Below are 13,841 nucleotides of genomic sequence, written 5' to 3' on the forward strand. Positions count from 1 at the left end.
CTTGAAACTCTGTAAAGCACATGAGCGTTTAGCAAAGCCAATTGAAATAAGTATACAGACACTTTTTTATACCAGCGTCTGGTAATTAGGTATGGCGCCAACAACTGGTCATTGAGGTCCAGCCCTCCCATATTTTGGTTATATTCGTTAACATAGAGGGGTTTCTCCACAACACCAGTCGCAGGAATTTGGACAGTCGTGTCTGCATGAAGAGAGGTAAGACCAAAAACATTCTTATTATCCCTCCACTTCACAACGAGCAAATTAGTATATCTGAAGCAGTCTCTCTCCCGCAGCCTAAGACGGGAATCTACAAGCCGCTAGGGAAAGCCCCAGCGATTAGATCTCACGGTGCCACATGTGCCAATCTGATGGTCAAACAAGTGACTAAAAAGTGCCACGCTTGTGTAATAATTGTTCACATACAAGTGGTACCCCTTTCCGAATAAGGGTGACACCAAGTCCAACATAATCTTGCCAGTGGTTCCTATGCAGTCAGGGCAGTTCCGCAGCTCTACGAGACTATCTCTTCCCTCGTAAACCATAAAACTATATGTATAACCTGTGGCCCTGTCATAGAACTTATGCATCTTGACCCCGTATCTGGCACGCTTGCTGGAAAGATACTGTTTGAAAGACAAGCGGTCAGAAAACTTAATCAGGAACTCAACAATGCAGACAACTTGATGGGGAGTAAACAAGGCTGCAAAACATTGGTTGAAGTGGTTTACAAGGGGCCGAATTTTGTAGAGCCGACCAAATTCAGGGTCACCCCGATGACGACAGTGTTCATTGTCACTGAAGTGCATGAACCGCAAGATCTAATCGTATTGTGTCCTGTCATGGAGGCTAAGAACACGGGCATATGGTGAATTGGGTCAGTGGACCAATATGACTGCAACTCACTCTTTTTAGTTACGTCCATGAGGAGGGATAGGCCCAGAAAGGTCTTAAATTTGGAGACCGTAATTGGTCTCCAATCTCTAGCAAGGGTCAGCTGGGGATTAGCGGTGATGTATTGACCAGCATACAAATTTCTTTGGTCCACAATAGATCTATAGAGATCTTCGGTGAAAAACAGCAAATAAAAATCAAGTGACGTAAAATCAACTGTTTCCACCTGAATGCCAGGTTGGCCAGTGAATGGGTGAAGTACAGGTGCTGCAGAAGTGGTAGGTTCCCAATTAGGATTGACGAATGCAGCAGGAAGGGCTCAACGGGCCTGTCTTTGTCTTCTTGGTGGCAGCGGGACACTGCCACAAAGAAGACAAAGACAGGCCCGTTGTGCTTGCCACCTCGCTAGCTTGAACTCCACTTATGGGACTCGCCACGTCACCATGTAATACTGCAGTGCTGGATGTACTACCAGGATGTACTAGGCTGCTGGTGCTTGACAGTTCACCAGAAGGAATAGCCGTGCTAGTACTTGCTCTCTGCTCCATACGAGGGACCTGCGGTTCTTGCACCTCAAAGTCAGCATAAGAAGATCGGGGTCTGGTACGCCTGACATTGGCAGGGATCACAACTACAGGAACATATTCTGAGTCTGAATCTGGCAGACAAGTGACTTCCTCTTCAATATCTGTCATGCTCAGAAATGTTTAGCTCTCTTCACTAGTGTATCTTCGATTTGTCATTTTGGGCTCTAAATTTATTGGTACAATAGTGAGACTCACAGGTAAAAAAGCTCCTGACTGTCATATGTGACAGCGATCAATCGATACTGCACTTGAGTGGGCTGGCCTGGGCTGGGCGGAGGCGCTAAACGCAGGTGCTAGCAGGTATCTGGGCTGATCCTGCTAACACTGCATTTTTGGGAACCCTAAACTGTTGGGGACGATCAGATATTGATCTATTCCGACACTGTACTACTAAGGGAGACGTATGGTGCATGTGTGGGTGTTAGCGGTACTGGCACTAACCTGATGCTGCCTGGGGTGACGCAGACCCTATCTGACCCTAAAACCCACCGGGTGATCAGGGGGTGGTTAAACCTTTATTGGATAAAATACGGCTGGTGCCCTGATGCTATAAAAAAATAACTAGCTATACTGCGTTATCCTTGACACTTATACTGTGATCACAGGTGACAGGGGGTAATCAAGGGGTTAAACCTTTATTGGGAGGTTAGGGGGGTCTCTAGTCCTATCTGGGCCTAAGACTAATTACCCTAACACTGATTAGTGTCACTAATGACACCAGTACAGTGATCAAAAAAATCTGATTGCTGTACTGGGTGACTCAGTGACAAGTGGTGATTGGGGGTGATTGGAGGGTGACCTGGTGTCAGTGTAGTGTTGGTGCAACTAATTTTTCTGATGCTCTCTCCTCTTAGTCTGGAACAGAAAAGACCAACACGAGGGGGATGACATCATTTCCCCTGTCAGTGTTTACACTTACACAGACAGGGGAAGGATATCATTCATCAGGAGCGATCACCAGGTCCGGGCCATATCATTGGCAAAATAATTTGCCTGCGCCTGGGGATTGATCGGTTCCTGATCGAATCCGATTGTCGCGGCCTGCAGGGGGGGGGGGGGCGCGACATAGTATAATGGCACTTCGCCTGCCTGTACCATTCTGCCACAGTACAACTGCGTCAGGAACAGGTTAAAGAGATTGTTTCTAAAAAAATAACAATGTTATACTAACCTCCTCTGTGCCATGGAATTGCACTGAGCAGCCAGAAATCTCTCCCCAGTAGAATTGAATGAACCCTCTACAAACCCAGATAAAATGAAATATATATCTAATGCACATAGGTCTGCAAGTGCACGTAGGTCTGCAAGTACAGGTTGGTCTGCGAGTGCACGTAGGTCTGCGAGTGGTCTGCGAGTGCACGTAGGTCTGCGAGTGCACGTAGGTCTGCGAGTGCATGTAGGTCTGCAAATGGTCTGTGAGTGCACGTAGGTGTCACGATCGTCCTGGCGTTCCGGTCGCACACGGGAGAATTACCCGCAGAAGCCTGTTGTTTAGAACCCGTCGTTCCCCTTTGACGCGCGTTAAAGCGAACGGACGCACTCGCGTCGGCATGAACGAGCGCACGCGTGCACGCGGGGTCACGAACGGGCGCACGGCCACTCGCGGGGGCACGCTGACTCGTCGTGCGACGGTTTTGGCGCCCTAAAGGCTTCTTAAGGTCCTTGCTCCATTCCCTTCTTGCTGTCCAGCCTACAGCGTGTTCGGAGATCCTGCTATTCAGTACCTGTACCTGTTGCCTAGATTCCTGTTACCCGGCTTGTTCTTGACCTCGATCCGTTGCTGCCCGCCTACGACTTCTTGCTTGTCTGACCACGTCTCTGCCTCATCCTCTTGTACTGCGCTGACCGTTTCCTGCTGACCCGGCCTGCACCCGACTCCGCTGTTCCTGCCAACCCGTTTGGATTTCCAGTGACTGCTGTCTCTGCTGACGATCGTCTGCCTGCCAGTCTACCCACTTGTGCCTGCCTACACCAGTCGATTACCATCAGCCCTACCTACTTGCTGTCGGTGTTCTGCTGCTTATCCGGACCTGCCTCTACCTGCCAGGCACTTGTGCCCTCTGAACTTTTGAATTCCTGTTACCACCTCCAGGGGTTCTTTAGCCAGGGGATACGAGGGGCCGCTCCCTGCATTCCGGGCTCGTCTACTAGGTACGTGACAGTACTGGACAGCCATGTCCAAGCCTGCGCAGGGAGCCTCCCCCATGGACGAGCTCTGCCGCCACCTGGCTGGCCTTACCCAGGCAGTAAAGAGTCTACAGGAAGGCTACGGCAGACTGGAAGAACAAGTCCAAGCGCTATCTGCTTCTTCACCAGCTGCTCCGGGGGCCCATGCCCCACCATCAGTGGTGATGATGCCACCCGAACCCAGGGTCCCAACTCCGGAACGATTCGCGGGAGACCGGAACAAGTTCAGAGCCTTCCGCAACTCCTGTGAGCTCTATTTCGCCCTGCAACCGAGGACCTTCTCCCTCGAGGCGACCAAGGTGGGGTTCGTCATTTCCCTTCTGATGAACGAACCTCAGGCCTGGGCACATCGTCTACTGGAACGAAAGGATCCGTCCTTAGACATCATGAACACGTTCTTCCTGGTGATGTCTAGACTCTATGAGGATCCCCAACTCGCTGCGACCGCAGAAGCAGCCTTACACGCCCTGCAACAAGGTCGCAGGCCTGTGGAGGATTATGTGTCGGAGTTCCGACGTTGGAGCGCTGACACAGACTGGAACAACGCGGCCCTGCGATATCAGTTCCGCATGGGTCTGTCCGAGCCTCTGAAGGATGAGTTGGCACGTGTGGGCATTCCCGAAACTTTGGAAGCTCTGATAGACATTTCAGTCCAAATTGATAGACGCCTGAGAGAGCGCCGCCAAGAGCACTCTACCGCAGCTACTCGCCCGGTCTGGATGTTGCCACGGGTGCCCAGCTCCGCCCACCCAGCTCCTTCTGTTCCTGCCGCAGCCACATTGGATCCCCCGGAACCTATGCAGCTGGGGCTACTCCGTCCATCCCTGACTCCAGAGGAACGTCAACGTCTCCGGGTCAACAACCTCTGCCTGTACTGCGGAGAACCAGGGCACTTTGTTCACACTTGCCCAGCTAAGATGCGTAAGTGCCTCCTTGTTCCACCTGTCCCCTCACCTGTGTTGTCTGATAACACCTCTCACCTGGCTGTTCCTGTTCTTTTGCAGCTTCCAGGAAGGACTATTCCAACCCATGCAGTTATTGATTCCGGGGCGTGCAGTGGCTTTGTAGACTCGTCCTTCGCCCTGAAGAACAGGATTCCCCTTAGACCGAGAGAGAAGGGGCTCTCGGTATACCTGGCCGATGGGTCTACTTTGGAATCAGGACCAGTGACTCAGGAGACTAGTCCCCTATCTGCTGTCATCGCCGGGACTCACCAAGAATTCCTATGCCTAGATGTCATCAAGTCTCCTCTGTTCCCCATCATTCTAGGCATGCCTTGGTTGAAAGCACACAACCCACGCATCGATTGGGCCACTGGAATGATTGAGTTTCCTTCGGTCTACTGTCTCCAGCATTGTTGCCCAACAGTTAACGGGGACTCTTCGGCCCTCCTCTGTTTGGAAGCAGACGATGAAACCCGACAAGCTGTGCCCAAGGAATATCCTGACTTTCTAGATGTTTTCAGTAAAAAGGGGGCCGAGACTCTACCACCTCATAGGCCATATGACTGCCCTATTGAACTACTCCAGAGATCCCCTTCGGAAGAATCTTCCCTCTATCCGAGTCTGAACTGAGTACCCTGAGGTCCTACTTGGATGATAACCTTGAAAAGGGATTTATCCGACCCTCTACCTCCCCGGCTGGCGCTGGGATTTTCTTTGTGGAAAAGAAAGACCACTCCTTACGCCCATGTGTGGACTATCGGGCGTTGAACAAAATCACCATTAAGAATCGTTACCCCCTGCCATTAGTACCCAAACTTTTTCAGAGACTAGGTTCTGTTAAGTTATTCTCCAAGCTGGATCTTCGGGGTGCCTACAACCTCGTCCGTATTAGGAGGGGTGACGAGTGGAAGACTGCCTTCCGTACCCGCTTCGGGCACTTCGAATATTTGGTGATGCCGTTCGGGTTGTGTAACGCCCCAGACACATTTCAGAATTTTGTCAATGACATTTTTAGAGATTACCTTGATCTGTTTGTAATTATCTACCTTGATGACATCCTAATTTTTTCCCCCACTTTAGCCGACCACCGGGAACACGTCAAGAAGGTCCTGACTCGTCTCCGCCTTCACGGCTTGTACGCTAAACCCGAGAAATGTGTCTTTGAACGGCAGAGCATCCAGTTTCTCGGCCTGGTCATCTCGGTAAGAGGGATCGAGATGGATCCCCAGAAGATCTCCGCAATTCAGGACTGGCCTGCCCCTTCCGATAAAAAGGGAGTTCAGCGATTTGTGGGGTTCGCAAATTTTTACCGCAAGTTTATTAAGGTATTCTCTTCTATTATCTCTCCCATTACCGGATTGACCAAGCAGGGTCAGAAGTTTTGTTGGACCCCCGAAGCACAAGAGGCCTTCAAGACCCTGAAGGATTTGTTTGTATCGGCCTCTGTCCTGAAACACCCCGATCCCGCTCTACCATATATCCTCGAAGTTGATGCTTCGGAAATAGCAGTCGGAGCGATACTTTCCCAGAGGCAGGGGCCCAAGTCCTTACTCCACCCGGTTGCCTTCTTTTCCCGCAAATTGTCGGAGGCAGAGAAGAACTACGACGTCGGAGATCGTGAGTTACTGGCAATAAAATCTGCACTCGAGGAGTGGCGCTATCTGCTGGAGGGAGCCACCCATCCGATCCTGGTCTATACTGACCACAAAAACTTGGAGTACCTTAAGACAGCAAAGAGGTTGAAGCCCCGTCAGGCCAGGTGGGCACTCTTCTTCTCCAGGTTTTCATTTCACATCACATACCGTCCCGGATCCAAGAATACCAAACCAGACGCCCTATCCCGCATGTACAGTCAATTGGAGAGCCTGCCACCCACAGATACCATCCTTTCTACGGGGAACTTTCTTCTGCTCCAGGGGGATGTGGTGTCCCAAGTTAAGCAGGCTTCCATAGGCACAACACCTCCATCCGGTATCCCGTTATCATCCAGTAATGACCTTCTGTGGCATGAGGACAAGATTTTTGTTCCCCAGGATGTTCGGACTCTGGTTCTGGCCTCCTGTCATGACCACCCATTGGCCGGCCACTTTGGGGTATTCAAGACTTTGGAATTACTCCGACGCACATTCTGGTGGCCACGAATGAAGGACGACTGCAAGAGGTATGTGGAGGCTTGTGTCACGTGTATTCGGAGTAAGGGCAACAAGTCAAGAGCCTGGGGTCTGCTAAAGCCGCTGCCTGTTCCTGATAGACCATGGAGGATGATCTCCATGGATTTCATCATTGAACTCCCTCCTTCGGAGAACTATTCAACGATCTTCGTCATAGTCGATAGACTCACCAAGATGGCCCACTTCCTGCCCATGAAGGGCACCCCCTCAGCCACAGAGACAGCCAACACCTTCGTTAAGGAGATTGTAAGACTCCATGGCATCCCCGCCAACATCACATCTGATAGGGGAGTGCAGTTCACCTCAAGATTCTGGAGAGCGCTCTGCGGAGCCCTGAAAATCGATCTTTGTCTGTCCTCAGCCTACCACCCGCAGACCAACGGCCAGACCGAGAGGACGAACCAGACGCTGGAGCAGTACCTTCGTTGTTTCTCGTCCTTCTCCCAAGATGACTGGGTCTCTCTTCTGCCTATGGCTGAGTTCGCTTACAACAACACAGTCCACTCTGCCACCAAGCAGTCCCCTTTTTATGCGAACTTTGGCTTCCATCCATTGTTCTTGTCTGGCAATCTCCCCGAGTGTTCGGTACCAGCGGTACAGGAGAGTCTTAACTTCTTTGAAGTAAATAACAAACTTCTACAAGAAACCCTGACCAAGTCACAAGAGCACAACAAAGAAGTTTTCGACAGAAAGAGAAGCGGGGAGCTGGATCTCAAGGTTGGGGATCAGGTCTGGTTGTCCACCTTGAACCTTAGACTGTCTTGCCCCTCCAAGAAGTTGGGCCCGAAATTTGTGTGTCCCTTCCCGATCAAGAGGAAATTAAATAACGTGGCTTTTGAGCTCAAGCTTCCTGAATCCTTCCGGATCCATCCAGTCTTCCATGTGTGCCCGCAGTCCCTGATCCTTTCGCTGACAGAATTACCAGTCCTCCAGAACCCGTGATGGTCAATGGGGAAATTGAATTTGAGATTGAATCCATACTGGACTGCAGGAAGAGACGGAACCAGATTAAATTTTTGGTCAAGTGGAAGGGGTACGGACCTGAGGAGAACTCCTGGGAGCCAGAATCTAACATCCACGCTAAGAGACTCATCCGTGCTTTTAAGAATTCCCACCCGAGTAAGTTGGCTCAGTTGGGCATCCGGAGGCTGCCCCTTGGGAGGGGGCAATGTCACGATCGTCCTGGCGTTCCGGTCGCACACGGGAGAATTACCCGCAGAAGCCTGTTGTTTAGAACCCGTTGTTCCCCTTTGACGCGCGTTAAAGCGAACGGACGCACTCGCGTCGGCATGAACGAGCGCACGCGTGCACGCGGGGTCACGAACGGGCGCACGGCCACTCGCGGGGGCACGCTGACTCGTCGTGCGACCGTTTTGGCGCCCTAAAGGCTTCTTAAGGTCCTTGCTCCATTCCCTTCTTGCTGTCCAGCCTACAGCGTGTTCGGAGATCCTGCTATTCAGTACCTGTACCTGTTGCCTAGATTCCTGTTACCCGGCTTGTTCTTGACCTCGATCCGTTGCTGCCCGCCTACGACTTCTTGCTTGTCTGACCACGTCTCTGCCTCATCCTCTTGTACTGCGTTGACCGTTTCCTGCTGACCCGGCCTGCACCCGACTCCGCTGTTCCTGCCAACCCGTTAGGATTTCCAGTGACTGCTGTCTCCGCTGACGATCATCTGCCTGCCAGTCTACCCACTTGTGCCTGCCTACACCAGTCGATTACCATCAGCCCTACCTACTTGCTGTCGGTGTTCTGCTGCTTATCCGGACCTGCCTCTACCTGCCAGGCACTTGTGCCCTCTGAACTTTTGAATTCCTGTTACCACCTCCAGGGGTTCTTTAGCCAGGGGATACGAGGGGCCGCTCCCTGCATTCCGGGCTCGTCTACTAGGTACGTGACAGTAGGTCTGTGAGTACACATTGGTCTGCGAGTGTACGTAGGTCTGCGAGTGCACGTAGGTCTGCGAGTACACGTTGGTCTGCGAGGGGTCTACGAGTGTGCGCAGGTCTGCGAGTGGTCTGCGAGTGCACGTAGGTCTGTGACTACACGTTGATCTGAGAGTGGTCTGCAAGTGCACGTAGGTCTGCGAGTGCACATAGGTCTGCGAGTGGTCTGTGAGCACACATAGGTCTGCACGTAGGTCTGAGAGTGCATGTAGGTCTGGGAGTGCACTTAAGTTTTCAAGTGGTCTGCGAGTGCACGTAGTTCTGCAAGTGCACGTAGGTCTGCGAGTACCTGTGTATTGTCTTGTTGAGTACCTGTGTATTTTCTTGAGTATTAGTGTCAGGAAGCTAGTTGTTATTTGTAGTTGTAATTTGGACAGGGTATAATTCCCAATTCTCGTTAAATGTAATAGGTACGATGCCCGGTGAGTGTGGAGATGCGACTTGTTGTACATCTTGCGGCATGTATGTGTTCCTTAATCATCCAATCGAGTGTGAATACTGCTGTGCAAAATGTAAGCGCATTGTTTCCCTGGAAGCCCAGGTTCTGAATCTGGGGACGCAACTGTCAGCACTGAGAAGTCCCTCCATACTAAAGGAGAGCCAGGAACATACAGTGCAGTTCCTGGCAGGGGCCAGCACAGAGGTGAGTGGAGACAAAGAGATGCAGGCACTAGCAAAGAGTAGATGGGTGACAGTCAGGAAGGGTAGAGGAGGAAATGCCAGGGAGGCCGACCCAGGGCTGTAGCATCCTAGTAAGTACGCTCCATTGAGTGACATTGGTGATCACAGTCAGGGACCAGCACTGCTGGAGCTGAGGGACTCTCCTAGCTGCCGGGAGAAGAACTCCTCCAGTGGAGTCGAGCGAAGGGAAAGGAAAGACAGATTGTGGTGGTAGGGGACTCAATTCTTAGAAGGGCAGAGAGGCCAATCTGTAACAAAGACCTGAAGCGTCAAACAGTATGTTGTCTACTGGGCGCTCGGGTTCGGCACATCATGGATCTGGTGGAAAGATTACTGGGAGGGGCACGTTGGCACCAATGACAAAGTCAGAGGCAGATGGAGTGTCCTAAAGAACGATTATAGGAACTTAGGAGCTAAATTTGAGGAAAAGGATCTCCAAGGTAGTATTCTCTGGAATACTACCGGTACATCGAGCCACACCAGAAAGTCAGAGGGAAATTAGGGAAGTAAACAAGTGGCTGAAAAGCTGGTGTAGTAAGGAGGGGTTTGGGTTCCTGGAGGACTGGGCCGACTTCTCAGTCCATAACCGATACTATAGAAGAGACGGACTGCACCTAAATGAGGAGTGTGCAGATCAGTTGGGAATGAAGATGGCCGAAAAGTTAGAGGGGTTTTTAAACTAGGTGATGAAGGGGAGGGTCCAGAGGTAGAGATAGTCAGCGCGGAACATATTCCAGAGGGTAGTATTGGGGCACTATTGGTAGGTTGACCAAAGTACATAAACCCAAGGTAAGTATAGTAGCAAGTCCTAGTTGCAATCTCGGAACACCTAATAAGAGGATAATATGCGACCGGTCTAAACTGCGTGGCATGTTCACCAATGCTAGGAGCCTGGCGGACAAGATGGGTGAACTAGAGATACCATTGTACAAGGAGGATTTTGATTTTGTGGGAATTTCAGAGACCTGGTTCAACAGCTCTCATGATTGGCTGGCAAACATTCAAGGGTATACCCTTTATTGCAAGGATAGAGAGGACAAACAAGGGGAAGGGGTATGCCTATATATCAAGAATAATGTACAAGTGAATGTGAGACATGACATCACTAAGAGAGCTAGGGAGGAGGTAGAATCTTTATGGGTTGCACTCCAAAGGGATGAAGCTAAGGGGAAAATAATACTGGGAGTATGCTATAGGCCCCCTAACCTGAGGGAGGAAGGGGAGACTGATCTGCTATCACAATTCTGATTAGCAGCAAGGATGGGAAGTGTTATCATAATGGGGGATTTTAATTATCCAGACATAGACTGGGCAGAGGGAACCATGCATTCATCTAAGACTCGCCAGTTTCTAAATGTCTTGCAGGACAATTTTATGGGTCAGATGGTAGATGCACCAACTAGAAATAACGCGTTACTGGACCTACTGATTACCAACAATAGAGACCTGATAACTGATGTGGAAATACGGGTCAATTTAGGGAACAGTGACCATAGGTGAATTGGCTACTGTATATAATGTGAGGGGTTAGCTCGGTAGCGGGTGTGTGTGACCCCCTGGATGGGTTCACAACACAAAGTCAGGCACATCAGACAGCGGTGTAGGTTCAAAAAACAAAAGATCCGGTTTATTTCTGCTACATGCAGTGATACATAAACAGCCAAACAAAATAAAACAAGAAAATAAATCCTGGTCAGCTTGACCTCTAACTACACACGTAGACTCCCTGTCTAACAACTGGGTGCAGCCTTGTGCTGCCCCAGTCCCTGTCTCTATTGTAGGGGTTTGCCACACAGGCGTTAACTCACCGCACAGAACAGATCTCAGACTCCCCAGTCTATACACACAAAACTGGTTCCAGGATGGAGCATCTCCCTATGCATGCTGGGGTTTTTTGTAGAGGTCTTAATGAGCCCACATACTACAGCTGGGCTCATTAACTCTTCCCCTGCCACATACCCCCCCCTCTTGTTTCAACCTTGGGGTTGTAACACAAGTAGCCAGACACGCATGTATCCGAGACAAAGCATCCACATTCCCCATTTTAACACCAGGGCGATGCTTAACTGTAAAGTTAAATTCCTGTAGGGCCAGGAACCACCTATTTACCCTTCTATTGGTCTCCTTGTTTTGAGCCATCCACTTTAAAGGAGCGTGATCAGTCACCAGGTCAAAGTGCCTACCTAGCAGATAGTACCGAAGGGAATCTAGAGCCCACTTCACTGCTAAACATTCCTTCTCAATCGTGGAGTAATTTACCTCATGGGACTTCAACTTCCTGCTGAGGTAAATGCCTGGGTGTTCTTCCCCGTTCCAGACCTGGGATAACACTGCTCCTAACCCAACGTCTGATGCATCAGTTTGTACAACAAAGTCCTTAGAGAAGTCTGGTGAGTACAACACTGGCTGGCTACATAAAGCTGTTTTTAAGGACTGAAATGCTTCCTCAGCCTCTGGGGACCATTTAATCATAACCGACTCTTTCCCTTTTGTCAGGTTGGTGAGGGGCACAGCCTGAGAAGCAAAATGGGGAATGAATCGTCGATAATAGCCAGCGATTCCCAGAAAGGCTCGTACCTGTTTCTTGCTGTTGGGACGTGGCCAACTCTGTATGGCCTCGACTTTATTGACTTGGGGTTTTATCACCCCCCTCCCAATAGTGTACCCAAGATATTTGGCCTCCTCCTGTCCAATGGTACACTTCTTTGGATTGGCCATAAACCCAGCTTCCCGGATAGAGCCTAGGACTGCTTGTACTTTTGGCAAATGTGAGACCCAGTCTGTGCTATGGATAATCACATCATCCAGGTAAGCTGCAGCATATTTCTGATGGGGCCTCAGAATCTTATCCATTTTCCGCTGGAATGTTGCCGATGCATTCTGTAACCCAAACGGCATTCTCTTATATTGGAATGCCCCATCTGGGGTTACAAACGCAGTTTTCTCCTTGGCCGACTCGGCCAGGGGAATTTGCCAATACCCTTTGGTGAGATCAAGAGTTGTCATATATCGGGCTGTTCCCAGCCGGTCAATCAACTCATCTATACGTGGCATGGGGTAGGTGTCAAATTTTGTAACTTTATTTAATTGTCTAAAATCGTTACAAAACCGCCAGCTCCCATCAGGTTTGGGCACTAGTACAATAGGACTGGACCAGTCACTCTGGGACTCCTCTATCACACCCAATTCCAGCATCCTTTGAACCTCCCCACGTATTGCCTCCCGTCGGGCCTCTGGTATTCTATAAGGTTTTAGTTTTACCCTTTCTCCTGGCGGGGTGATAATGTCATGCTCTACACCAGATGTTTGTCCCGGAAGCTCAGAGAAAATCTCTTTGTTACGAAGTACAAACTCTTTAACCTCCTGTTGTTGGGGTTTCGATAAGGTGTCTGCTATTCCAACCTCAGGAACTAAGCAATCAGGCTGTACTTGTGACAAAGTCTCTGCGACTAGGGATTCCCTATCCCTCCAGGCTTTCAGCAGATTGACGTGATAGATCTGCTCCGGCTTTCGCCTTCCTGGCTGTCTAACCCTGTAGTTCACCTCACTAATTTTTTCAATTACTTCATATGGACCTTGCCATTTGGCCAGAAATTTGCTTTCAACCGTAGGGACTAGCACCAAGACCCTATCCCCCGGGGAAAAAGTACGGGTCTTGGCCCCACGGTTGTACACTCTCTGCTGTGCTAACTGCGCTTGGGTCAAATGTTCCTTTACAATTGGCATTACCTGTGCAATTCTATCTTGCATCAGGGCGACGTGCTCAATCACACTCCTGTGAGGAGAACTCTCATTTTCCCAAGTTTCCTTGGCGATATCCAGCAGCCCTCTTGGGTGTCTCCCATAGAGCAACTCGAAGGGTGAGAAACCCGTAGAGGATTGGGGTACCTCCCTAATGGCAAACATCAGATAGGGTATTAGACAATCCCAATTCTTTCCATCTCTATCCACCACCTTCTTTAACATTTGTTTTAGGGTTTTGTTGAATCTTTCAACCAACCCATCTGTTTGGGGGTGATACACAGATGTACGCAATTGCTTCACTTTGTACAACTTGCATAATTCTTTCATAACCCGGGACATAAAGGTTGTACCTTGGTCCGTAAGCAGTTCCTTACAAATACCCACGCGGCTAAAAACAAGGGATAGCTCTTTGGCTATGGTTTTGGCCGAGGTATTTCGGAGAGGAATTGCTTCCGGATAACGGGTGGCATAGTCCAATATAACCAAAATGTACTGATGCCCCCTAGCAGACTTCATTATCGGACCTACCAAATCCATTGCGATCCTCTCAAAGGGGACCTCAATGATAGGAAGAGGTACCAGTGGGTTACGGAAATGTGGCATAGGTGCCGACTTCTGACACACAGGGCAGGAGGAACAATACTTTTCTATTTCCTTCATGACCCCAGGCCAATAGAATCTCTGCAA

The sequence above is a fragment of the Lithobates pipiens genome, unplaced genomic scaffold (assembly GCF_037356315.1).
Source record: "Lithobates pipiens isolate NorthernLeopardFrog02 unplaced genomic scaffold, aLitPip1_a1.2 Scaffold_8, whole genome shotgun sequence".
Classification (NCBI taxonomy): Eukaryota; Metazoa; Chordata; class Amphibia; order Anura; family Ranidae; genus Lithobates; species Lithobates pipiens.